At 49.0% G+C, this 25,900-nt stretch overlaps 1 pseudogene; it reads right to left on the minus strand.

Moving 5' to 3' along the window:
* Nucleotides 1-2,582: 2,582 nt before the first annotated feature.
* LOC144134265 (uncharacterized) lies at nucleotides 2,583-7,304 on the minus strand (annotated as a pseudogene).
* Nucleotides 7,305-25,900: the final 18,596 nt, after the last annotated feature.

The raw sequence follows: 25,900 nt of genomic DNA on the forward strand, positions 1-25,900 counted from the left end.
TGTGCCGCTTTGTCTAGGTCTATATCTGTTAGCCTATCATGCAGCCATATCCTCAGATCTTCTGGAATCGCGCTATAGTACTGCACTAGTGCGATGCACTCCAGTACCTTGTCATGACTTCCGTGCACCTCAGCGGTCTTAAGCCACTAGTTTAAGCTGACTTTAAGCCGGTACGCGAAGTCAGTATGCGACTCTCCGCCTTTCTTTGCCTGCCTGAATCGCTACCTAAAGGCTTCAGCAGAAAGCCGGTACTTCCTAAGCAGTGCGCTCTTTACCTTCTCGTAGTCATCACACTCTTCCCGTGAGAGGCGAGCCACCACTTCGGCCGCCTCGCACGGAAGGAGAGGAAGTAACTTTTCCGACCAAGCGCTCTTGTCGATGTGCACCTTCCCGCATGCACGTTCGAAATTTACGAAAAAGAGTGCAATATCGCCTCCCGCGCGGTATGGTGAGACGAGATCCTGCAATCTCTGCCTCCCTTGCTTCTCTACCAAAGCTACAGGGCTAATACGCGCCATATTCCCTCCGTTCGACGCGATTTCGAGCTCCTTCATTTTTCGAGGACGTTCTCTCGCTTTTTCCTCTGCCTCACGGACCTCCCGTCTCTTTTGAGCCAACCGAAGCTCTTCTTTTTCTTTCTGCTCGAACGACACCCGTCTTTCTTGAGCCAACCGAAGCTCTTCTTTTTCTTTCTTGCGTCCAACAATCGTTTCCAAAGCCTCGTCGACCTCCTCAGTATACCAGAAGAGTGCATGGTGGTCAGTTAAGATGTCGATGGGGCGGCCTAAAGGTAAGGAAGAAATATTGTGAGTGCCCAGACTATGGCGAGGCACTCCTTTCCCGTAACGGCGTAATTAGATTCGGCTTTCGTGAGCGTACAACTGGCGTAAGCAACAACGTATTCAGAAAAGCCGGCGTTACGCTGTGCAAGGACGGTTCTGAGGCCTACGCCGCTGGCGTCGGTGTGCAGCTCGGTTGGCGCACTGGGGTCGCGATGGCGCAGGATCGGTGGTGAAGTCAGAAGACGACGGAGGATAGTGAAAGCGGCGTCGCAGGGTGACTTCCAAGCAGACAGATCGTCGGGCCCAGTCAGGAGCTTCGTAAGCGGGGCGATGATAGAGGCGAAGTTGCGCACAAAGCGGCGAAAATATGAGCATAGGCCCAGGAAGCTTCGGAGCTCCTTAACAGAAGTCGGTTTGGGAAAGTTTGTGACAGCACGAAGCTTCTTCGGATCGGGGAGGATGCCATCTTTGGAGACGACATGGCTGAGTATGGTCAGTTGGCAAGCACCAAATCGACATTTCTTGAGGTTGAGTTGGAGGCCAGCGTCTGTGAGACAGCGCAGAATCTTGTGCAAGCGCTCGAGATGTGTCGGAAATTCAGGCGAAAAAACGACAACATCGTCTAAATAGCATAGGCAAATGTGCCATTTGAGGCCACGCAAGATGTTGTCCATCATGCGCTCAAACGTTGCGGGAGCGTTCTGTAAGGCCGAATGGCATCACGTTAAATTCATAGAGACCGTCAGAGGTGACAAAAGCTGTTTTCGGGCGGTCAGATTCAGCCATGGGGACTTGCCAATAGCCGGAACGGAGAATAAGGGAAGAGAACTCGGCTCCTTGTAAACAGTCGAGGGCGTCATCAATACGGGGTAGTGGGTAAACGTCTTTGCGTGTAATTTTGTTTAGGCGACATAATCAACACAAAACCGAATCGAACCATCCTTCTTTTTGACGAGCACGACGGGCGACGACCACGGACCAGAAGAGGACTGGATAACGCCGCGGTGCAGCATGTCGTCAGCCTGTTCAGCGATGACGCAGCGCTCTGGAGGCGACACACGGTTGGGGCGCTGGTGGAGAGGGGTGTGAGGGCCTGTATCAATGCGGTGAACGACGGTGGTCGCGCGGCCCAAAGAAGTTGTCTGGTGATCGAAGGAAGAGTGGAACTTGTGAAGCAGGGCAAGGAGCTTCTCGCGGTGAGCTGGGTCGAGGTCGCTGGCCACTGAACGGTGAAACATTTCCGGGGAGAGCGGGTCGGAGACAGGACTAGGTGGTGTGATTGCGGCGACGGAGGTACCACCACAAAGAGTTTCATCGTCGAAGGGCATGAGCAGGTCTAGCTGTTCAATATATATATATATATATATATATATATATATATATATATATATATATATATATATATATATATATATATATATATTCAAGAGCGGTTTATTGTAGAGGTGAAAGGGCTGGCGGCGTAACCGTTGCACAAACTGGCCCAGCAGTAGTGGCCCCAGAGCAGACTTCCAGAGCGAGCTCGAGCTCTCCAACGCGCGCGGCAGCCGGTCGCCGAGGCCGGCCGAACGTCTTCATCGTCGTCGATGGTGGCGCACTGTCGTCTTCATTGCACATGGCATATTTACAGTGGCATAGCAGGCGACAGGGGGGAGGGGGGGGGGGCAGTATAGGGAAAGGGGGCCTGCATGCGCATTAGCCCAGCCCCCCCATTTTTCTTAATCCGGCGCAGGCGGGAGCTGCTCCATTGTGGCAGAGGTCCTTGAAATAAAGTGGTCCGATGGAATAAGTCGGAAGACGTCAGTCAAAAGAATCTGTTTCTACCTTGAGCGTAGGCTCCCGCTTCAGCGACAAGTACGTACTGTCGTCCTGCAGAAGGTCAGTCATTTTCTCAACTTAGTCGTTAAGATGAAGGTAGCGTTGGCTTTGTCAGCGGGAAGTATAATAATGTCCGTGTTTTTACGCAGACTCTTAATTGATAGCATCACGTACGCTCCCCGGAAAGAAGGGGGGTCGCAGGATGTCGCGGAAGCTTGGCAAGGATGCTGACTGCACGAGTTCGGGCCTCCTCTCGGCGGTTATCTACTTGGCCTATAGCGCGTTCGACAGCACAGACCTTTTTTTTTTGCATCCGGCGCAGGTCTCGTGTTTAAGTTCAACGAGTTCAAGTACGGCGAGTTCTGCTCGAGTAGGCCTGTATGAAGACAGGTTGTGGACTATCGAAGTGGACGGGCCTGGCGCACACACTTCTTCGCGAGGCAGCAGCCTTGATAACTTCTTTTTATGGGACAACTGCCGCCGCGGTGGCTGAGTGGTTATGGCGCTCGCCTGCTGGCCCGAAATACGTGGGTTCGATCTCGGCCGCGACGGCCGAATTTCGATGGAGGCGAAATTCTAGAGGCCCGTTTACTGTGCGATGTCAGTGCACGTTAAAGAACCCCAGGTGGTCGAAATTTCCGGAGCCCTTCACTACAGCGTCTCTCATAGCCTGAGTCGCTTTGGGACGTTAAGCCCCCATAAATCAAACCAAACCATCTTTTTATGGGACAACTCTCGTTGGCGGGACTAGAGGCTCACCTTGTAGTTAGCATGTAACTGGATGCTGGCGAGGTCGTCAGGACACTGCTGCTCGAGGCGGCGACGAGCAAAGAAGACTTCGTTCTGCAGGAGCCTGATGGAGGCTTTGCAATCTAGGATCCTGGCTTGAAGCAGTTGCCGTTCCGCTCTTGACACCACGCTGTGGCCAAAGGCCGTGTCAACAGGTCGCAGCAGACGGAAAGATCTCGGAATGAGGCTCCTAGCTTTTCATATGGGGTTAAAATCCAGATGGACTTTGAAAGCAGAGAGCCGCATGGACAGCGAAATGTACTGCCCGACTTTAAAAAAAAAACGTCTTAAGATGTTAAAACGTCTTCGTTTTAACAACAACCTTTGGTTGGCGTTCCTTTCTCCATGCACGTTACCGTGTTTGCGTTACCATTTACCCGGCCCTCCTAGCGACATCTGCGCATGCGCCTCCACTTATCGGGCCGCGGGAACTTTACAGGATCTACTTTTTTTTTGCGTTGCGGAGAGTTTAGAGTTCGCTCGTAAACAAACATGGCGGCGCACTGCACGGCCGCTTCGGACCAAACGCACCACCGCCGCTGCGTTATCCTTCTAGAACTCTCACTCATACTTCGAGGTTTGAGTAACAAGTACAGTGTTCTAGAAGGTGTAGTGGCAAAAGCGGCGCGCTTCCCGTGAGGCTTTAGAAGCGGTTGCCGCGGCGGTGTGGCGCTGGCGTAGACTCCTGGAGCAGAAGCGAGCGCGCGGTGCGTGGCTAAGGGGGGCCGATCGGAGAGTCGCGCTGTTTGTTGTGGCATTATCGCGTAAGTATGCCCTTTTTTATGCATCACCGCTTGGCTACTGATGTAAAGGCACAAAAGAAATGACAGGCTTTTAGAAGGAAATCAGGGAGTTGCAAGCGTGTTTAATTTCGGCAAAAAAGTCCAACTGCTTACCTCTGTTCTTCCAAGGTTTCATTTTTCTTATTTTCAGGAAGGTCAGGGTGAATGTGTTCCCGACGAAATGGGATAGTAATTGCTATAGGTCCGGAGATGACCTCGTCGGTTTCACCTCACAGCACTCGTTATGATAACAACACATCGCAATATTAATTTGTCCATATTCTTCCTTTTGTTTCTGTGCAATAAAAATTCACAGGCGTACTGAGCCTGGTTTTTTACAGTGGCGGAACAAGAACAATTAATAGCCAGATATAATATAGTTGCATGATATCACAGCACTGAACAACTTGATTGCAGCTAGTTGAGAAAGACGAAAATGAATTTAGTGAAAATGTACAACTAAGACGCTTCTCGATCAGACACGACGATTTTTTAAATCTATGCAGTTGCTGCTTTCTGTGCATCAGAACTGCACTCCAAACGCAAAGGAATGCCTACATATATTCAGACGTGAAAGCAATATGCTCACTACAAAACTTAAACATGCACGAGAAAAGAAATCATGAAAACAGAATACCTTTCCGCAATAAAAGATTACAAAAACATGTATAGTTACAGCAACATTAAATAATCGAATCTTAAATACAATAAAAATGCACGCATGAGAAATCGTATTACAAAAGCACGAACAGATGTATTATATATACAGTCCTCTACATGTTAAATAGTTACATACTGTGACAACCTAGAAGTAAACACACTTTGAAAATAATGACGTTCATATGAAAAATATATAGGAAACGAAATAAATATGTGGAAAGTGCGACTAAGTTTAAGATATTTCGCGGCTTCGCGCTTCTGCACCCTGGCACGGTTCAACGACTTCACAAAAAAGTGCAACTTTGTTGTCACATAAAATGCCATCATCTCAGCAATCAGTAATTCAGAGGGATCAGGACAGCCAATATTCTATTTGTGCTTGCAACAAAAAAGTGCGATAATAACCATCACACTATCGTGGTGAAGCTCATGCATGCTGAAACAGCTGGTGAAAAGATTCTCCAGCTTTTCCAGAAACATAAAAAGAAAACCGGATGGATATAAAAGGCCTTCTTTGTCCTTTAGGCGTGTAAAATGTGTTGCGCGAAGGTAGGAGCTTTTTGCATGCATCACATGGTGATTTAGCCAAGAACTTTCGTGCTACATATGCAGCAATATAAAAAATAAATCACTCCTTGCGGATACACATGCCATGTGGTCGGAAGCTGGATCTTTCAGTTCTTTTACAGCAAGCTCAGCACTGCACAGATCACCATCAGCAATCAATTTATCAATGGGTGATTGCTTGGTGTTTTTTGCCCCTGGAACAGCATCAGCACTAAGTAAAGAATCCAAAACACCTGGCTCTGCGTTGCCATGAGAAACTGACTTGGCAAGGTTATAAAAGCTTAGGCACGACACAGTTATTAAAAACTGCTCTGGGGTTGGGTGCGTGTTGCAACCTGACTGCCTGGCGATGCCAAACAAGCTCTCCACTGGATCCTGGCTGAGTCTTGACGTCATAATGAATTTATACCCAACGCTACGTGCCAGTTAGTCCATCAGGGACAGTGTGCTGCCGATAGTGACCCTAAGTCCAACTGCTGTAGAGTTGGGCAAGAAACCACCACGCTCGCGGGCGTGAACTTCCCACACGCAAATGTAAGCCAAAAATGAGAGCAACTTGTCCTCAGAAGGGGAATCCGGACGCAGAGCTTCAGCGGGATATCGAGACGTCATAATTTCAATAAGGTCCCTCATCATTCTGGAAGACGCAAAACATAATATTAGAAAATGACGTGGAACATTTTTAGGGAGAATAGTACCCGCAGTCGTACATTTTTCTTACCCAAAAAAAGTCAGGACAGGCTGAATGCTTCCACAGTGGTGCTCAATCTCACTCTTGTACAGCTGGAGGCCATTAAGAACGCTGTCACCAAAGAGCTGAAACGCATATGTTACTCTCATTTTTTCGAAGTTGTTCGGCTGTGTGTGGTGTGCAGTGATGTCTGGCATGGCCTGGAGCGTCACGTTGGAGCCATCTAGTTTTAGGCTTCTCGATCTGGAAAGATAGACACCTGAAACAAATAAGATAACAAAAAAATTTCTGCTCGCTATACTGTATTGAGATAAACAAAGCGAGCAAGAATCCGATGTGGCATTGCAACAGACAACGTGCAGCATTTTAAACAGTTAAATAGCACGCGCGTTCTTTCACCGACAACGAAAGTATCAAATTTTCTCTAAGCAATAAATATTTTCTTAGTGGAATGCTTGAATATGCTTGAGCACTTGTATGTCCGGCTGGTGTATTGAAGCCTGAGTGCAGAAGTCCATTTCTTACGCATTTAACCAGATGCGGAAAGTCAGAGACGAAATGAAGAAACCGCTTTCCATCAACGGGATGCTGTGCTTTGCATTTTGTGCTCGACGCAGTTGCCTGAATGCCCATTACTGTCCACATCTTGCGACTCCAAGTTGCTCCATCAGAGGTATTGAAGTCAACAAACAGGCCAGCATTTTCTGCCAGTATTACTGCTTCCAGCATGACTTTTGTCAAAAGATCTCCTTTCATGCTTCCCCGAGTAGCAAAACGTGCAAGTATCTGTGTCCACTTGCCAGCAAATGGCACAAACATTATAACCATCCCGTGGTCAGCCACATTGTGCATTTCACTTCTTGGGGTAAATTTTGACATGTCCACAAAGCCTTGAATATGTCCTGAAGAGGAGACGCAAAGATTTTCTGATAATTTCTTTTCGTCCACAATGAGTCCACCATGCCTCTTGCAGATATCCATGGTGGAAGTCTTTTGCTTCAGAATGTTCAGGACATTTTCGTTAAAGCCAAATCCTGTCCTGTATGACTTGAGATACCTCTGCAATGTCACTTTGCTTGGTAAAGTGAGGATGTTTTGCCTGCGCATGTGCTCATAGAGCCGCGGACCTTTTATTCGCATAATAATGCATTCAAGGATCCACGCATTTGAGTACATCATCCCTCTCCTGCTTTTTCTTTTCGATGCTTTAAACATGTGCAAAGCTGCTTCTTGCTCCTTTGTTGTTAGCGATTCAATTCTACGCTGGAATGTCGCTTCTATTGTTTTGGAGTTTTCTTCTTTCATTGCAGTTATCTTACTTGCATGGTTCCTCAAACGTAGACTGAGCCGTTTTGTTTTCTGACTGGTAATTCTCAGTCGCTGGGACAAATTCCTTTTCACGGTCTTGGTATTCAACTTTGACTTTCTGGTGACAAGTGCTTTTCTTAGGTATCTGCAGCTAACACAGATCCCGCCTGCAAAACAAAAGCGAAATACACAAAGTTGGTTGCTGATTCATGTACTAAATATGAAAACAGGGCCGGTATATATAACGAGTCTTTCCAGATTCCATTCCAGTTTTGAATTTGCCGCCCCCCACCATTGCTTGAAGCGGCGTTATTGAGCTAATAACGAAATGCGGATGCGGGGCATCGCTTCAGCCAGTGGTGAAGGGCGGGAAATTAAAAAATGTAATGAAATTCATTAAATAATACGCCGATATAGCACGTCTTCGATCTTCTAAAAAAAATAAATAACTGAAACGTGCGTTTTATGATACTAGAAGCACTTACCATCAGCTGTGACTGCACCAAGGCAGAACTTTCTAAAGACTTTGCTGTTGAGAAGATTCAGCGTGTTTTTCATCTTGAAGGTCAGCATCTCATTCACTTCGTGATACGTCTCTACACTCATAGCGCCTGCGCAAATCCGTGCACAGTCAGCTTCTTTTAGAATATCTCCTGCCTCATGAAGGTAGGTGATTCCTCTGCATTCCTTTTCTTTTCCATTGAAATAGCATTTGGCCACAATTCCACTTGCCCCATCCGAGTCACTTTTTCATGGAATACAGTAAACGGTGTCTTGGTGGCGTGTGTTGCATATAGCAGAGTATCAAGATCCGGTTTGTTCAGCCTCGTCCACAACTTCGGTACTGTTACATTCTCAGCTATGAAATGAAGATCGCCTGATTGCACGACTTGCTCATCTTGTTTGAAGTCACCGATCGAGTTGGAGCTCCTGTCCAAGTTTTCGTTTTCGTGCTCATCACAACGAGACAGCCGAGATTTCTTTCTAGGTCCTGCTGCAGCGACCTCACGGCGCTTTCTTTCTGCCCTCGGTTTAGAAGAAGGCTTCGAGAGGTACTTAGGCAGACCTGGTAGCAGTGTTGGCACCGCATCTGGAGCTAGGGCAGGCTTGCCTCGAGGAAGCCGGATTTCAATTTGCCGTTAATCACATGTATGTAATCCCGAAGGATGAAATGCTCTTCGAAGTGTCTCTCGCAGATCGCAAACGTTTCAGCAAGAGGCTTGTCGTCGCGCTTCAAATTTCGCTCCCAAACCTTTCGACGTTCCGCATCATTGGGTGCTGCAAATACAGAAAGCTTCCGTCCGTTTTCCACTCGATGCCCGAGATATCCAGTTTTGCAACCCGTTGCAAAACAGTGGATATCTGCTTTTTTCCTTTTTTCCATCGCAGAAAACGCAAAACCGAAGCACGTGCACGAACAGCAACCAACGCTACCACCAAAGTACGTCACTCTGCCTTATGTCCGAGATGCCAGCGAAACCACCGCCCGAATCCTGAGAAAAGGGGTCTCCAGGTTGCGCACAAACACTGTTGCGCTTTGCCTACATGTTCCCAAAGACCGGTCACGAGGGAAAGAGCCTTGCGGCGACTGCGACGTAAGCTACACCGTCGAAAAAAAAAACTGAAAGAAAGAATTCGGCAACATAAAAACGACGTCCGCAACTTCGCAAGAGAGTGCAGTCCTGTGTACCCGGACATTCCGAAGACTCAAACCACAGAATCAACTTCGACGAAACCTCGTACGTGCGTGCCTGAACCAAAAAAAAAAAATTATCGAAAACGGCTATTCCCAGAATCCTGGCACATTCCTGCGACATCGAGCGCACAAAAGGAAACATGCCCGCAGTATATGCGCAGGGAGCTTAATTCGCTCTGCAGCTCAAAGGAGACAAGTCGCCATTGACAGCCATTGACCGCGTCAATCCGACAACGTCCCATATGTTCTACACACCCTAATGTGAATCGCAGCCATAACCCCCACCCTGCCCGCTTCTTTCGCATCACCGCTTTTCTTTTTTCGGCCTCCTGCTGCTCCCATTTATGCATACTTAAAGACGCTAACTACTGCCCCCATTCACCCCGGAAGAAGGAGCCCAGCTTGCTCCGCAACGTTGGGTTTTAAAATTAGTTTTTGGTTGAAAATGTGCCTGAGTTTACTACAAAGCACTAGCGTGGCCGAATAACGAACAAGGAGAAGCCCACTATTCCACAGAACACGCGATGCAAAACACGCCTTGTTCCAGCGATGAGAAGACAGCACGGGAGAGACACAACACAGACACACTGACGAGTGCTCGCTTTCAACTGAGCATTTATTTCCAAGTAGCGAAGCAGGAGGAACGGTGAAGGCTAGAAAAAAAAAGATTGCACAAACAAGACGAACTCACCACAATTTGAAAGCTGATAAAAAATTCGAGGGGCAAAAGCACTGAAGTAGGGGATATCTCCGTGCGGCATTCCTCTTCACGCCTCATTCTCTTGTCCCTTTTCCACTTCTCGGTTCATTCTTTTTCCTCTTCTTCACACCCTTTCTTTCTTGTTCTGCCGCCGCTTTCTCGCTGTTCCTATGTGATTTCGCAACCCCTCCCCCGCTTCATTCCACCCATCTTCTTCCCCTTCGCCCCTCTGCTACCCCTCACTTTTGTTTGTCAACTTTTGCATTCGTTGGCCGCCGCGCTTACTATGCACTGCACTTTCTCTGTCCCATACGCTTTTTCACTCTATGTGCCTTTGGTCAGCAATGTTTCCTCAGGGTGTCTCGTTCAGCGTGCGTGTTCGCAGGTGGCTTTTAATGGAGCGGGGCCACATGTCTGAGGGGCGCTCTCCGAGTTTTGTTGTCTTTTTGTACATTTTTGCGTCCCCCAAGGATATTCTTATCTGCTGTTCTTACCCTAGAGTGACTCTATCTTACCCCAACTACTCCAAGCAGCCGAAATCGCCACTTTTTTCCAACGGCAACGCTCAAACCCGCTCAATACAGCGACGCGACGAAGCAGACGGCTCGCTTTTCTCCTCCAGTATTCGATGGCAGCGCCCCGAGCGGCCGACCGCTTTTTTTGCTTCAGCTCCTCCCGCCGAAGCCCGCTTCGCTCTTGCCACTACAACCTTCTAGAACACTGTAACCTGACTAACACCCTTAACCACCTCCGCCTTCCCCCCTATCCCCCACGCCTTTCGCATCACAGGTTTCGTCCCTTTGACCCACTCCATCCCTCCATACTTTTGAAGACGCTAGCTACCGCCCTCAGTCAGCCCTGTTGAAGGAGCCAAATCGGCTTCGAAACGTTGGGTTAAAATAAAAGTTTTTGGTGGAAGATGATCAGTTTATTATAAACGAATCATTACTGTTGTAAAATACCATTTCTGAAAATTAAAAGGCAGCGCGGCCGACGGCGAAAGTTGGTGAGGCGCGACCCGCCCGTCCGCTCAGGCTAGGAGCCATGCAGGTGCGCAGGTTTTGGCGGCAAGCTTTTCAGCTGCAGTGCGACACTTCGTCCGGATTCGAAGAAATTCGTGATCGGTGCGTGCACGCGGCTCGGGCGATATCTAGTGGTTCTGACGACGCGCTCCAACGCAGAAATCATTAGCGCAGCAGTACCGAAAAAACTCGTGCAGCACGAGTGCCGAAGCGCAGGTGGCGCTAGCTGCACTGTCAAATCGAGTGCGAGAGTGCCGCACTTCCTGAACTGGTGCAGAAAGTGCAGCCAAATCGAGGAGACCTATAGTTTCCCGCGTTTCGGTCGTGGGGCGTTCAGATACTTTATCAGAGAGGTAAAAGATAGCGCGATCTGTGATGGGGATACCGTTATCCGCCTCCGCGGTTCGCCACGTGCTGCGCATGCGCAAATCGTCCTGAAGGCGCCATGTGCCGGCTGCAAAAAAGCGATTGGAAGATTGGTGGCTCAGAAGCAGAGATGTGACTTGTTAGAGGTGTAGGACTGAAAACGTATTTAGAGAAAATGGCAAATTTTAAGGCCAATTTGCAACATAGTTAAATGAAAATAAAGAAAAGCCAAGTGGCGGAAGCTGCCACCACTCTGTTTCAAAGGGAAAGTCCTTCCCTCCCTCCGCCTGCCCACCCCATCCATCCATCCATCCATCCATTCATCACATCACATCGCATCGCATCGCATCGCATCACATCACAACACACACACAGTACGCCCGTCTGCCGCGTCGGCACCAATCAGCGCGTGCGCACTGGCGATGCGCGGTAGTGGATCGCGGATTACGCTTTGCTATGACCACCGCCACCAGTGGGCGTACCTGCCGCGTTCGGATAAATGAACCAGCGCGGACCGCTCGTGCTTGGTGGCGGTAGCAGTGCACGCTATGCTAAATGCCTTATTTTCCACTCTGAAATAGAACGCATAAGTTTTTTTCTGTTCTAAGACCAGTCGAGGGGGAATAGGGAAGAAGCGTTAACATCTGCATTATCGCCGCTCCACTGGGCATCCTTCCCGCGAGATTCACACCTACTTAGGAAGGAGCTAGAAGCGTCTGCGACACAGGCCAATGCGGCAATTGCGTGGCTCGAGCATTTTTTCCTATATAACGGCCATCATCTTGATGTTGTGCGCCTAGAATTATTTAAACCCTTGTATACTTTCGCTATGAATATCACGCTGTAAAGGGCGTGTCCGCAAGCTGGCTTCTAGTGCCAGCGCCTCGTCCGCGGGCGTTTGTTCTATTCAATACGCAGCACTATAGCTGCAATGGCATATTAAATGCCGTGTTGACCTCTTTCGTACTAACCCACTGTTCATTATAAATGGGCACAATTCCACGGAGTTGCTGCATTTGTGCTTCACCATTCGTTTTAAAAGACACATCGTGGTCGGAAATGCATGAGAGGTGAGGACTCTTGGAGACCGGTGCATGTGCTCTACACTTGACAGAACGGGGCGAGGTCCCTTTAAGGACCGGTGTTCCTCGGCATCCTCACAACACCGTGTGCCGATGATTGCGTTTGCTTATTTGTTGAAATAACCCGCAGGCTACACTTTGCACTGTATAATATCTGGATCAAGCATAAGATTGAAAACAAAGATCCAGCCAAGCTGCTGCGGGGTGGCTGAGTGGTTATGGTGCTCGTAGCTGCTGACCCCAAAAACGCTGGCCCAATCCCGGGTCTCTGATCGAAATATCTTCAATGTTTAAGTATATATTTTTGGTGTTTTGATTATAATAATAATAATAATTGGTTTTTTGGGGGAAAGGAAATGGCGCAGCGCATCTGTATCATATATCGTTGGACACCTGAACCGCGCCGTAAGGGAAGGGATAAAGGAGGGAGTGAAAGAAGAAAGGAGGAAGAGGTGCCGTAGTGGAAAGCTCCGGAATAACTTCGACCACCTGGGGATTTTTAACGTGCACTGACATCGCACAGCACACGGGCGCCTTAGCGTTTTTCCTCCATAAAGACGCAGCCGCCGCGGTCGGGTTCGAACCCGGGAACTCCGGATCAGTAGTCGAGCGCCCTAACCACTGAGCCACCGCGACGGGGCGTGTTTTGATTATAGATTTTAGTATTTTGTATAAGGATTCTAAGCATTCTCAGTAGGTTTTAAAGGGGCTGCGAAACACTGAACGGATGCCGGTTACACTTAAGATGGATTCTTTATGTCACACAGACGCTGACTCAAAAAGAATTTCGAGAATCGATGCATAGGAACGGGATTTATTCAATGAAGAAATTTCAAAACACAAGCAAACAAAATGCTGCCCTCAACTCCGATTTTCGCACAGCTTCCCATTCCCATTTCACTCTCCAAATGACGGCACTGAGGGCGACCAATCAAAACAGCCCATCTTAGCACGTGGCGGAAGTTTGTACTCCATGGTTGCCTGTTCTCTGTAACTCGTTCATTCCAAGGCTGGCAGCGCCTTTTGAATGGTTACAACAACCATGTGAACGCCCAGCTGACCCAGCGATCTCTCATCGTCACGTCGACGGCACAGAAGGGAACACTGATCAGTACCGTTCCCTTACTTATGGATCCGAACTCGAGCGCGAGATACTGCGACGCTGTGACAGCCTGCGCAAGATATCAGACACATTTAGCATAGCGCGTACCGCTACTGTTTACCGCGTGCCATCGTCCGTCGCTCCTAGCGCGCTGGTTGGTCTCCGCGAACAAGGAGCGCGCGCTGTTGACGGGAACGTGGCGCCATCTGGCGCCACCACCCGGTGATCCTCCACAAGCTGACGATGCGCACTGCCTGCTAAATGTGAAACGAACGCATCCTTCCTTTGGACCAAAACTAACGCTTATAGAGTGCAATGGTTCGATCGGATCGATTCCGCAAAGCCGCTCTCAGATACATAGAGAGTAGCCATAAGTGTTGAGTGCTAGGTCGTAGGATGTTTACCGAGAGGCGCAAAGTCCTTCAATGGAAAAAAGTTGCCAGAGCCTCTGGTGGCCTCTTATTGTTTTACTTGCTTTACAGTGCTTTTATCAAGGGCAAACAAGTTGGTTTTGTTAGTGTAATATAAAACACAAAAAACTTGATAGAACATATTTGTTGTTATTAACACAATTTGGAGTATATTTACTCTTTGTCCAATCATCAAGCTCCCACAAAGTGATGTCATATCCGCTGCTTAAAACCGCCACTGTATGGTGACACCTTCAGCGCCACGAATTCGTTTTTGCGAGCTATTTAAAATATTAAAAACCGCAGTATACGTGTTACGACCGATGCAAATAGCATCACTATAACTCATTCTATGTAACCAACAGGCAAAACAATCCACTAAAAATGTGTTTCGGGGCCCCTTTAAGAGGATACTCAAGTTGCAGTAGATATGTGGATCCAATAAGAAGTCAGGAAAGCAGCACTTTTCTTACTGCTCATTTAGGCAACCATATGTAAAAATCAATTTCAGTTTTATTTCAGCTGCAGCAGTGGCTCAGTGGATATGGTGCTCGGCTGCTGACCCGAATGACACGGGTTCAATCCCGGCCGCGGCTGTCGAATTTCATCATCATCATCATCATCAGCCTGACTACGCCCACTGCAGATCAAGTGCCTCTCCCATGTCTCTCCAATTAATCCTGTGCTTTGCCAGCTCCGGCCACCCTATGCCTGCAAACTTCCTAATCTCATCCGCCCACCTACCTTCTGCCGTCCCCTGCTACAAGCGCCTTCTCTTGGAATTGCCTTCACAGTACATGCCCTGCCGAGCCCATTTCTTCCTCTTGAATTCGACTAGGATGTAATTAACACGCGTTTGTTCCCTCACCCACTCTGCCGGCTTCCGGTCTCTTAACGTTAAACCTATCATTTTTCAATTTCAATGGGGGCGATATTCTAGAGGCCTGTGTTCTGTACGATGTGAGTGCATGTTAAAGAACCCCAGGTGGTAGAAATTTCTGGCGGCCTTTACTGCGGCGTCCCTTATAGCCTAAGTCACTGTGGGAAATTAAACCTCACAAGCTTGGCTCCTCAAAATGTTTTGCCTCAAGTAACCCAAACAGCCTTTAAGAAGTGCCAAGAAACCCCCTTTCGCCTTTGGTCGGCGCTGCCTGCGAAATGAGCCTTTGTGTTTGTTTTTTTTGCTGTTTCGTACACTTCTTTAAGTATTTTGTTTTCTTGCTTTCCAGCTTTAATTGAGTGCCCGTCTCAGTCATGCTCAGACCTCTAACCCCAAGACAAGAAAGCAGAAAACAAGTCGCGCAACCGCTTCCCCGCATTTGCGCTTTTTATAGTCTAGGCTGCAGAAAGACATGATGCCTCATCCGGCTTTTATTGGCGATGTGAGATCATCGCGGTATCGGCGTTTTTTTTTTTCATTCTTTCTAATTTCCACAAATACTAGCCTTACGCCGCAAAATGTCCTCATCGGAGGTAAAACCTCACCCCAGTGCGCTCAGCTGCTGACGCTGTCGAATTGCCCAGACAAACGTCCGATGAGGCACGCATGCTTTTTTTTCTTGGTTCGGTTCTGCTAGCCTGGTGGTGCGGCCCACACTTTCAGCCGCCCCGTGCATGATCGCACTTAGCATGCGTTGTATGGTGCGCCATGCCCCTTCCAACGTCTTGCTGGTGTCCTATACATGCCTGCAGTAAATTCAAGATGGTTCCTTGAGTTTCTTCGGAGGTGCACAGGACCTCTCCAAATGTGAATTCGACGGTGTTGAAGGAGCAGACGATGATTGATGCCAGATGATAAAGACAAAGAGAAAATATATTTACAGGATGTACATTGGCAAACTGCGTTACAAGTTGAGTCACACAGACAGTCAAACTTCAACTTAATAGAACAGATCTCGCACAGAGAAACTAGATAAGACCTTACTCATCGACCCGAGGTTAGAGTGTAGGTCTGTACAATTGCGCGCCACTGCACGGAGCCTCTAGCTCAACTAGACAAGACTGCTCTCCGATGATTTTACATGCAATTTTAAATCTTTTGCAAATAAAGAAGTTAGGGCGGTCATATATCGAGGCCCGCCCTAAGCTTCGATAACCAATGGAGGTAGCCACAGACCCTGAAGGTTGGACCCAACTTCGAGCCTGGGGCTTGGCTATAAAGAAAAAGAAACACATACAGAAAACATCTTGAAAACCCTCTCCCCGAGGGGAGTTCTCGGCGTTAGCGCTTGATGCTTTCCCTTTCCTTGCCGCACCCGCGCGTCGCCTCTCAAAGGATGAAGCGTTTTTTTTTTAGCTAACTGGCGGGACCACTGATCCACTGGCTCGCCGCAGGAATGTCAGACGGCGGAGAACCGCAACGCTTCGGTGCCATTGAGAATGCCAAAAAAAGAAGAAAAAAGGGGCCCGTCGCGGAATGCGAGGTGGTCCGCATTCTGCCGCCGGGGGAATGCTGCCTAGACCAAGCGGCACCACGTGCTCGTTGTGTGCACCTCGCATGCTTTCCTGGTGCGCTTAACAAAGCCAGGTGTCTTTGGCCGTCACAGCGGTCAAGCAGCCAGTGCCTCCTGCGCCTTTGCGATTGCTTGCGGGGGTAGAGGGGGGGGGGAGACACGCGGGTAGGGGGGGGGGGAGCGTTGACCCGAGGCCCGCAGTGACCGCAAGCTAAGGGAATAATAAAAAAATGTGCGCGTTGATGAAGCGCGGCCTTGCACCTGCCCTGACGCAGCTGCGCTCAGCAGTGTTTAACGCGCTGCCAAGTTCACCGGACTATCCACCGTGGCCAGCGCTCTCGTCAGAACATTAACGTGCGGTCGTTATTTGCATGTAGTTTCTTGGCCTGCTCCCAAGGTCTGCGCTGGGGGTGGCAGGAAACTGAGGAATGAGCCAAGAAAAGCCCGCACATTGAAATAAGTTTCAACAAATTGAGTACTGTGTTGTACCTCCTTCGCACATGCCCGTCAAAAGTGAATGGGAAAAGAGGTATGGCCAATGTGCGTGCTCGCGGAAGCCACAAATGTAGTCCGCGGAACCCCTGTGTTCCCAGGGGCTCCCCGTGGAACCCAGTTTCAGAACCTCTGCTCTAACCTCACTAAGCCCTATGACGTCCCATTTAATGCCCGCTAGTTTCTTGATCAACGCTGCTAGGCTAGCCTCACTGGATACGGATTTAGTGTTAAACAACGCTATGTTCAATTTCAAATAGTGCCCTGTCCACAGCCAGAGATTCTTAGCACCCTTCGCTGCGTCGAGGGTATGACTGCCACTTTGGTCACTTGATCCACAACCACTGTCATTGAAGGCTTTGAGCGATATGAGAAACGCCTGTAGGAGCTTGTTTTTTTTTGGCATGCTCTGCCTGAAAGCTTGCGGCGTAATTTCTTCTACCGCTACCATTAACTATAATTGCTGATAATTGCACTGCTTGCTATTTCTGTTGAATTCAGGGACATTCTTCACTCTTCGTGGGATTCTGTGTTTCAGGGAGCCGAGGTCTGGACCACTTGCTCAGGCTGCAGCTTCGACTCCAGCATATTTTCAGGAAAGTACTTCGTAAATAGACTAAAAATTGGGCTTGGGGAGCATAACCTTTTCAAACTTCATGCACTTTCGATTAAAAACAAATATCTCTCGCCCTGAATAGCTTGCCCAAGCCCCCCAAAAGTAAATTCATCGAATTTTGAACAAACAGCATGTAGGTTAACTTTATACACGCACATAACAAATTCCTCACGTGTCAAAATACTTCAAAACTATGATTAACACACAAGAATTTATGAAATGAACACCACAGGGACTGTACAAGCAGTTTGAAGATGCAGATGATGCAGGACATCCAGAAAAAAAAAACAAGATGTATTAGTACCGGTAGGAAATTTTGTCAGCAAGCAAATGACGGAGAACATGCTAACAAGCTTATTGTTTTTTGGAATTTTTTTGCTGCGTTCTTCAGTAGGCATAAAACACTGCCCTGTTTGAAAGGCGAAGAGCGGCAAATTTCTTTAAAAGAACGAAATTAGTGGTGGCTTCTGCATAATAAGTTGGCTTTCCCGCGCGGCGGCTGCCCAGCTGCTCCAATCCCTCCACCCCCTCCTGACAAAGTGGCTTAGCCCAGCTGGGCTCCATGCGGCGCTGCTCTCGCTCCCGAAGAGAGCCACCCGGCCACCCCTTAGCAAAAGTGGTTTGACTGCTATTTCTCTCTCATCCATGTGCGTCTGCATGCGATCGCAACGGCCTCATTGATGCGATACCTTCCTCATCCCCCTCCCCACATCCCCTTTCCCCATCCCCGCTCCAAGCTGTGCCCCCGCGATATGGGTGGCAGAAATCGAGCACATTCCCCCCACGTACCCACAAGAAGACCTTCCCTCTCGAACTTCCGATGAGAGCTGTCGCGTTTCTCCGTGCGCTCGCTGAACCGTCTTCCCTCTCTGCGTCAGTCGCCTCCCAGCCTCCCGTCCGCACAGACGTTAGCGCCGCTCCCTGGATTGCGAGCACGCTTTGCCAAGGACGCCTCCTCCTGTGTCCGCGCTCGCTCGCGGGCATGCGCCCGTGAACACTCCTCGTTCCTCGAGTTTCGCCGTGTCCTGACAGTGCTCAGTGTGCCCCAGTGCTTCCTTCTGTGATCAAGCCGTTGCACTTCCGATGCCGCGCCTGAGTGCCGGATTCGTGCTCGTCCTACCATGGCTCGCAGGGTGGATGCCACCGGTCTCTCCCCCCCCCCCGCCTCCCCTGGCCGAGGACTTCAGGACCCTGACAGACGTCGTAGCGTGTGTGGGCATTGACCCCCATTTCTTCCTGCGCCACCTGCGTCTCAGAGTACAGTACCTTAACGAGTACGAAGGACAGAGGGTTCTCGCCCAAGCATCATCTCTGAGATATCATAGCCCACAAAGTAGCAAAGCTCCTAAACCAGGTGACGATATCAAGTGGTTTTACAAGTGGTACCACTCCAAAGCGAGTGGTATTACAAGCGGTCCCACTTGCTTTCAAGGGGTGCCACTAGACTGCAAGAGGCCACAGCTGGGCCACAATCGATATATGAACATTTGCATATTCGGCAAACAAGGCAAGACTAAAACGATTCTTACTATAAGAACTATCAGCATCTTAACGTACTGAATTGCATTCATCGTTTGCTTAGTCACTGCGGTCGAAATGATGTGAAAAAATTAAAAAATGCTTTGTCACTGCGGTCGAAATGATACGAAAAAAATGATATGTGGATTAGCTCTAATGCAGGATATACAAAGCGAAATATGTCGGCGTTCACTGTTCGTTAGCGTTGACGATGTTCTAGACGGCGATTCCTTTGAGCAGAGGAAGGGCGCATACCTGGCTCCCTGTATATGCGGACGCCTCATTCGTGCTTGAAACACGTGGTGGTGTTGAGAGAAAGATGTGGCCTGAATGCATTAGCGCTCACAGCGTTGTGGCTGACATGCGGCACTGCAGCAATGGCTAGGCCGCAGCGTTCATTTGGTGATCGATCTCTCGCGATCAACCATGCCACGTCCCAGGGTGGCAGGGAGGGCGCACTGTCCTCCCTGTGCGGAACGCAATCAAAACAGGCTTTTGCAGTTGGACACCAAGGCCACGTACATGAAAGCGAGATTGAGGCCTCCACTGACCGACTGAGCCGGTTGTGCGCGTTTCCTTCCGTGAAAATGAACGGCCCGTGCAAAGTTGCCAACGCCAATGAACTGTATGAACGCCGCCGGCTCACTTGTTTTGTTTGGTTTTTGAGGAAAGGAAATGGCACAGTAACCGCCTCACATATCTCGGTGGATACCCGAGCCGCTCCGTAAAGGAAGGTATAAAGGAGGGAGGGAAAGAAAGAGAAAATTGAAAGTTGGATTTTGAGGGAAGGCGCGGCGCTGCGCAGCGGGGGAGAGAAACATCCACGGCGAGGCGCGCTTTGTGACGTCATGTGCCTCCTCGGAGCACCGCCACGGCGAAATCGAAAGTTCGTGGCCAGTAAAGCTTTCACTTTAATAACTGCTCTCAATGGGCAAGTGCCACTGCCCCTAGTATGAGAGTGTTATAAGTGGAGTATATATATTGGAGCAACCGTAGTGTGTTCTGTGGATGTACAAACGAGCCAATTTTACTATGTTCAACTATAGTATATGTGTTTCTTGTGTGTGAGGTGTGCTTGTATGTGTGTGTGTGTCGATTTTCATGATGGCATACACAGTTCTGTGAAAACGTGGGTACCAAGGCTGAGCATTGCCCTGCAGTCCTCACATATCAGTTTTTGTTTTGCACCTTAAACATGATTTGAAACCAACTTCAAAACGCAGCTGGAACCAACTGAAATATCCAACTGGTTCTAATTGGAATTTCCAATGATTTTTTTTGGACCTGGCCAGTAGTTCCAAATGGCCACTTTTGTCAAGTGGTCCCACTTGCTCAAGTGGCTCCACTTGCAAATAGTACCTGTTGCAAAACCACTTTGAAGTGGGCTCACTGAATTTTCACATGGTCAGGAATGCCAAGAGAGTGCACCCACCCCCGCTGCCTTGTCCCCAGTCCATTCCTCAGCTTCCCATTCCTCTGCACCTCAAAAGGCCTGGATGTATCAGAGAAACATCTTGCTTAAGCCCGAGGTGCACCATGGAACTAAGTCCCTTACATTCTTGTTCTAACTTGCTCGAGAGCTCTAGGATAAGAATCCTCCCGCTATTCCTCCCAAACTACTACACAAGGGAAAGAAAAGTCGCAATGCAAACAAAGAGTCTTGTAGCCAGTCCTCTCGCTTTGGGAAGGCCCGAGTTCCCACTGAGGATGTCAATGACCGTCCCAGTGCTATTAGTATACTTCTGGCACCAATCCCAGTTGTAGCCAGTCATCTCGGTCTGCGCAGGCTCCAGCTCTTCCCACTATGGACGTCAATGACTTACCGAGTGCTATGTCTACCGCCAAACCCAGTCGTGCCCCGTCACCCGCTTCTGAAGAAGCACGCAATGATTCTCATTCTCACAATCCAACCTCAGAGGATATTTCCTTTTACACCGCTGAGGGAAATACACCGGATCGTTTGGCCATATATGACTACACAGGCGAGGAAAACTCTTTGGAAGCTCATTTTCAGATACTCAGAACTAAGACTTCCGCCTCCCATGCAACCACGGACGTTTCTTCTTCGTGCCACACTGAGAGTTGCCGGATCAAAATGAAAAAGAAAAACGCCCCCGCCCTCTGAAAGTAAAATATGCTACAGTCCTTTTCAAACCAGCGAAGGGCTCGCAGTCCCTGAAAGAGGCTGTTAAAGAACATGTAAGTGCCTACCTCTATTCCCAACAAGGTGTCCCAGAGGTAAGAATCAACCATGGTTGGAACCTCATTTCCGCGGATGTTACTGATGATGAGTCTCTCCAGTACCTCCTGACTCTGACATCCCTTTGTGGCATACACGTGCACTCTTTTGAGGCCACAAACAGTGAAGGCTCAATGGGCATAATATACGGCCTTGATTCCCAGATCGATCTCCATGCTGTGGCAGAGTCAATTAAGGCTGATGCCGATGTCACTAGCATAAAGTGTAATGGGTGCACCGTAACTGCCCGATTTGCAACCGCCTCACCGCCAGAAGTTGTATTCATCTGGGGCATGCGATTCAATGTCAAACATTTCAGGAACAAGACCCTCCAATGCTATAAGTGTGCAGGCTACAATCATGTAGCAGCTTCCTGCAGAAACCATCCTCGTTGTGGCAAGTGTGGGGGCAAGCATACTTTAAAGCATTGTGAAGCCAGCACTGCCAAGTGTGTGCATTGTAGTGGACCACACCCAGCCAACCATCCTTCCTGCCCAATTCGGCAAAAGAGAGCCAGGTTACTGCAGCTCTCTGAAGTACTGCTAATACAAATGAACTTAGCTCCATCCTAGCGGCACATTGCAAACCAGTTTCCTCCCCACTCAGCTCGTGCTCTCCCAGCAACAAAACCCAATGATCCTCTTGCAAAGCTCTCATACCTGGAAGTGGCTAAGGAGTGCAGAGTCCCTCAGGTTATTGGCAAGCCACAAAGAAGCCCCTCACAGGTTGAGACAGTGAGCCGTTCACTGAAAGACAATGTAACTTCTGCACTCATGCTGGCAGTATGAGCTCTCATGGCACAGCTTCCAACCAACTCTCCCGAACGCTTAATTTGCTAATCTGCACTGCAATCGCAGAGCCCCACCACTCACCACTATGGCTAGACGAGCAGGCACCACTGCAGGCCTGTGCATCCTCCGGTGGAACACCAACTACCGGCGTCCTAGACTTTCAGAATTTTTAGGACTGCTAAAAACCAGCATGCAAGAATTTAATGTCCTTGTGGTGCGAGACGTTTGTATACCCATGCAGGATACCAGAATTCCAGGCTATGTGGGCTATGGAAGCCGCACAGAATGCAAAGAATACTCCTGCTCTCCTTGCAGATCTCCCAACCATGTCCATGCTGGACCACGTAGCACTATTTTCATGCGCAGTAACCTCCCTCGTATAGAAATAGACCTTGACAATTTTTTCAATGGCCCCCATGAGTGCTCCGTGGTCAGGGTCCGCACAGGCTCAGTAGACACCATAGTCATCTCTACTTATGTAGTACCTTGCACCCCTTGGGACCCCTCTGTCATAGCCACCATTCAAGCAAGACTAAGGAAAGGCACCCTCATCTGTGGATATTTTATTGCCCACCACAGAACTTGGGGCTGCTCGTACACGGACAGAAGAGGCCGCCTGCTCTATGAGACAACTGCTGCTACCTGCCTCAATCTGCTACCATTCCCCAAACCTACATAAGGGGCAATACCTCTTCAACCATTGACCTCGCCTTCACTTCTGACACATGCTGCTACAAACTAGAACAACCTGCAGACAAATGAGGATCAGATCATTTTCCCATCTTCATCACCCCAGACTCAAAACGGCGTCCTCCAAACAAAGCGTACAAAGTCATCAACTGGGCAACTTTCAGAGAGCTATGCAGTCTTCCAGGGGCAACCTCTTGGAGCACATAAGGGAATGTGCATCCATAGCCACCACCCACTGCAGTTTTCCAGGAATGCTACTTGTCCCTGACATTTGCCTTCTCTCATTGAGAGCAGCAGGACGAAGAGCTGAGCGGAAGGCAATAAAAACAAAAAACCCAGCTGACTGGATTCCCTACAAGAAAATTAGCGCTGCTTGTCGCAGACATGCAAGATGAAGGAGTCATGGGCTGGAATCTGCAGGAGCCTGGACAGTGCCCGAAGCTCAGCTTCAGCCTGGAGACTTCTCAAATCCTTTCTGCAGTCCACTATCCCCTGCAACTATGTTCTTGGAATTGCCACAGCCCAAAACCTTACCATTGAAGGCCTCACACAGCACCTACCTTGCAAACCACTTTGTCTCGCCCTGAACACCACATGGACCTGCCAGCAGTCCCTCTAGCTTAGGAGACAACACCCCCTTCGCTTCCTTCAGCGATAACTCACAATGCACCAGTGCAGACATTGTGGCTAAAGCAATTCACGCCACCTATCGCTCACCTATTGCACCCCATGAACGCCTCTGAATTCTCAATCAAGCAAAAAACGAAAACTGCCCCAGGAGCTCATGGCATTATGCACCAGGTGCTCTTTAACCTTGATCACCCTCAAAAACTTGCTCTACTCGAAAGACTGAATGAAATATGGAGATCTGGTGACGTGCCTGAGGCCTGCCGTACTGCAATTGTCGTACCCATTTGAAAGGGAAATAAATCCCCTCAGCAAGCCTCATCATACAGGCCTGTATCCCTCAGTTCTGTAGCCTGCAAGACCTTAGAGGCTATAGCACTGGAAAGGCTCAACTGGGCAGCCTCTAACACATCGTTTTCTTCCGATCAGCAGACTGGATTCCGACGTCACCGCAGTACCACTGACTCCATATCAGATGTTTCATCACTAGAAGAGGCTAAACCAGTTGGTCACATTGCCATTCTGGCACTTCTTGACATTAAATCAGCCCTCGATAATCTCCCTCACAGATTCATATTATTAGCCCTTGACCAACATAGAATAGAAGGAAGCCTTCGGTTCTTTGTTGAGTCATTCCGAAAAGAACGTTATGTCATAGTTGGTACAACCCTCAGCACACCAAGACCAGTCAGGAATGGAGTACCCTACGGCTCTGTCCTAAGCCCTTTCGTTTCTAATCTCACTCTGGCCGGGCTCGTAAAATCCCAAGCAACGCTCCTTTCCCAGTTCATTGTACAATATATGCAGTTGACCTTGTCTAATGGATTCGTGGCCCTTCCAGACGACTAGTTTCCATCTGCAAAGCCCTACAGAGGGCCCTCTCTGCCGTTGAGACTTATATCGCAGCGGACTCGACCTCTCCTCCTCAAAATCAGAAGCCCTCCTCATACATCCTAAAGGCCAATGACACAAGGCCACCACCTTAAAACTTTCTAGTACCCCTCTGCAATGGAAGACGTTAAATACCTTGGCCTAGTCATCGACTATAAATTCAGCTGGATTCCTGCTGAAAAGGCACTCGTCCCCAAAGTGACACGTGCAGGCAAAGCCATATACAAACTCCTTGCACAAGGAAATGGTTGCAGTCCAAGCGTTGCCGTGAAAATCTCTGAGGCAGCAGCAACCTCAGTTCTTTATGCCCTGCCACATGGGAACCTCTGACCCTCCAGACTACAACACATTGAAACCCTCCGCAGAAACTTCATTAGACAGTACTTAGGACTGCTAAATATTTCTCAAATCCCTGCCACACTTGCAGAGGCTGGATTATGGCCACTGTCCCTCCTTCTCCTCCAATGAGCCCTACGCGTAATTGATCGCCTCAACCATGCCCCCGATGGAAGGGCCCTCCTCTCAAGAATCAAATCCAATCAGTCCTCAAGAGCTGGGAAGCTATGCACCACGCATACGAGGAGATCATTGCTAGTCCCTGCTTCCCCAGACCAGTTCTCCCTCCACCACCTACTCGGCCTACCTTGACCATTTCGACACAACTTGACGGGGTCAGAAAAAGACACTCTCGCACTCCCCACCATCAAGCAGGCAACCAATGCCCTACTTTAGGAAAAGATTAGAACAAACTCCTTACTTTCACAGATGGCTGTGCTCTTCCATAACCGGGCAAGCCACTGCGGCCTGCCTCATCCCCTCACTCGCCCTTTCACGCACTTTTCGCCTTTACTTCCCAGCCAGCTCCACCAAAGTAGAAATGGCAGCACGGCACCTTGCAGGTGACACACTTCAGTCCCTGCTCCGTACAATTCCTCTCGCTATAATTTGTGACTTGAAAGCAGTACTATTAAGCCTGAATAGACCCAAGACTATCCCATTTACAGCCCGTCTTTGTACGCAGACTTTTGTCTTTAGAGAACTGGGGTCTCGAACTCTCCCTTCACTGTATCCCATCACACCTGGGCATCCCGGGGAATGAAGAATTGGACACCTTGGCAAAGGGAGCCCATAATGACGACCCTCCCATATCACGCTACGTTTCTCCCTATGACTACTCCCACTACATCATACGAAGAGCCCTCACCAGACGTCATCCAGGCACCAGAATTTCTGCTGCTAACCCATTTAAGCCCTTCCCGAAACATGGTCTCACCAGGCGGAAATGTTCACTTCTTTTGAGACTAAGGATCGGCTGCTACTGGGCAGCATCCGGAAGGTACTCCAGAGGTCTCGTCCCATCTCCCAACTCCTCATTCTGTGTTGACATAGAAACGATTGATCACCTCCTTATCGCCTGCCCCACTTATGACACAGAGAGAATCGCGCTCTTTGATACATACCGCAAATTGGCTGTTTCTACCGACACAGAAACACAAATGCTGTATCCCAGCAAACAGCGGCTTCAGGCCCTGCAATGCCTTGGTAAATTTTCTTCACATCACAAGCCTGTCCACGGTGCTTTAGTCTACATCAGGCCTTCACTCTTGCCCCGAGTGCTTCTAGCCAAGTCCCAACCCTTCCTAACTACCCTTATTCCCAATTCCTCCTTCCGGGTGCTGTGCAGTGTTCACCTAGAGGAGCCATATACCGCATCTGTGACGTAACCCCAATCATCCAACGAAGCCACCAAGCAAGCATTTGGTATATTTTTGGTGCTCCTGTTACCGGCCGCTGTACCTCGTGGCGCC

This window comes from Amblyomma americanum, chromosome 5, assembly GCF_052857255.1.
Source record: "Amblyomma americanum isolate KBUSLIRL-KWMA chromosome 5, ASM5285725v1, whole genome shotgun sequence".
Classification (NCBI taxonomy): Eukaryota; Metazoa; Arthropoda; class Arachnida; order Ixodida; family Ixodidae; genus Amblyomma; species Amblyomma americanum.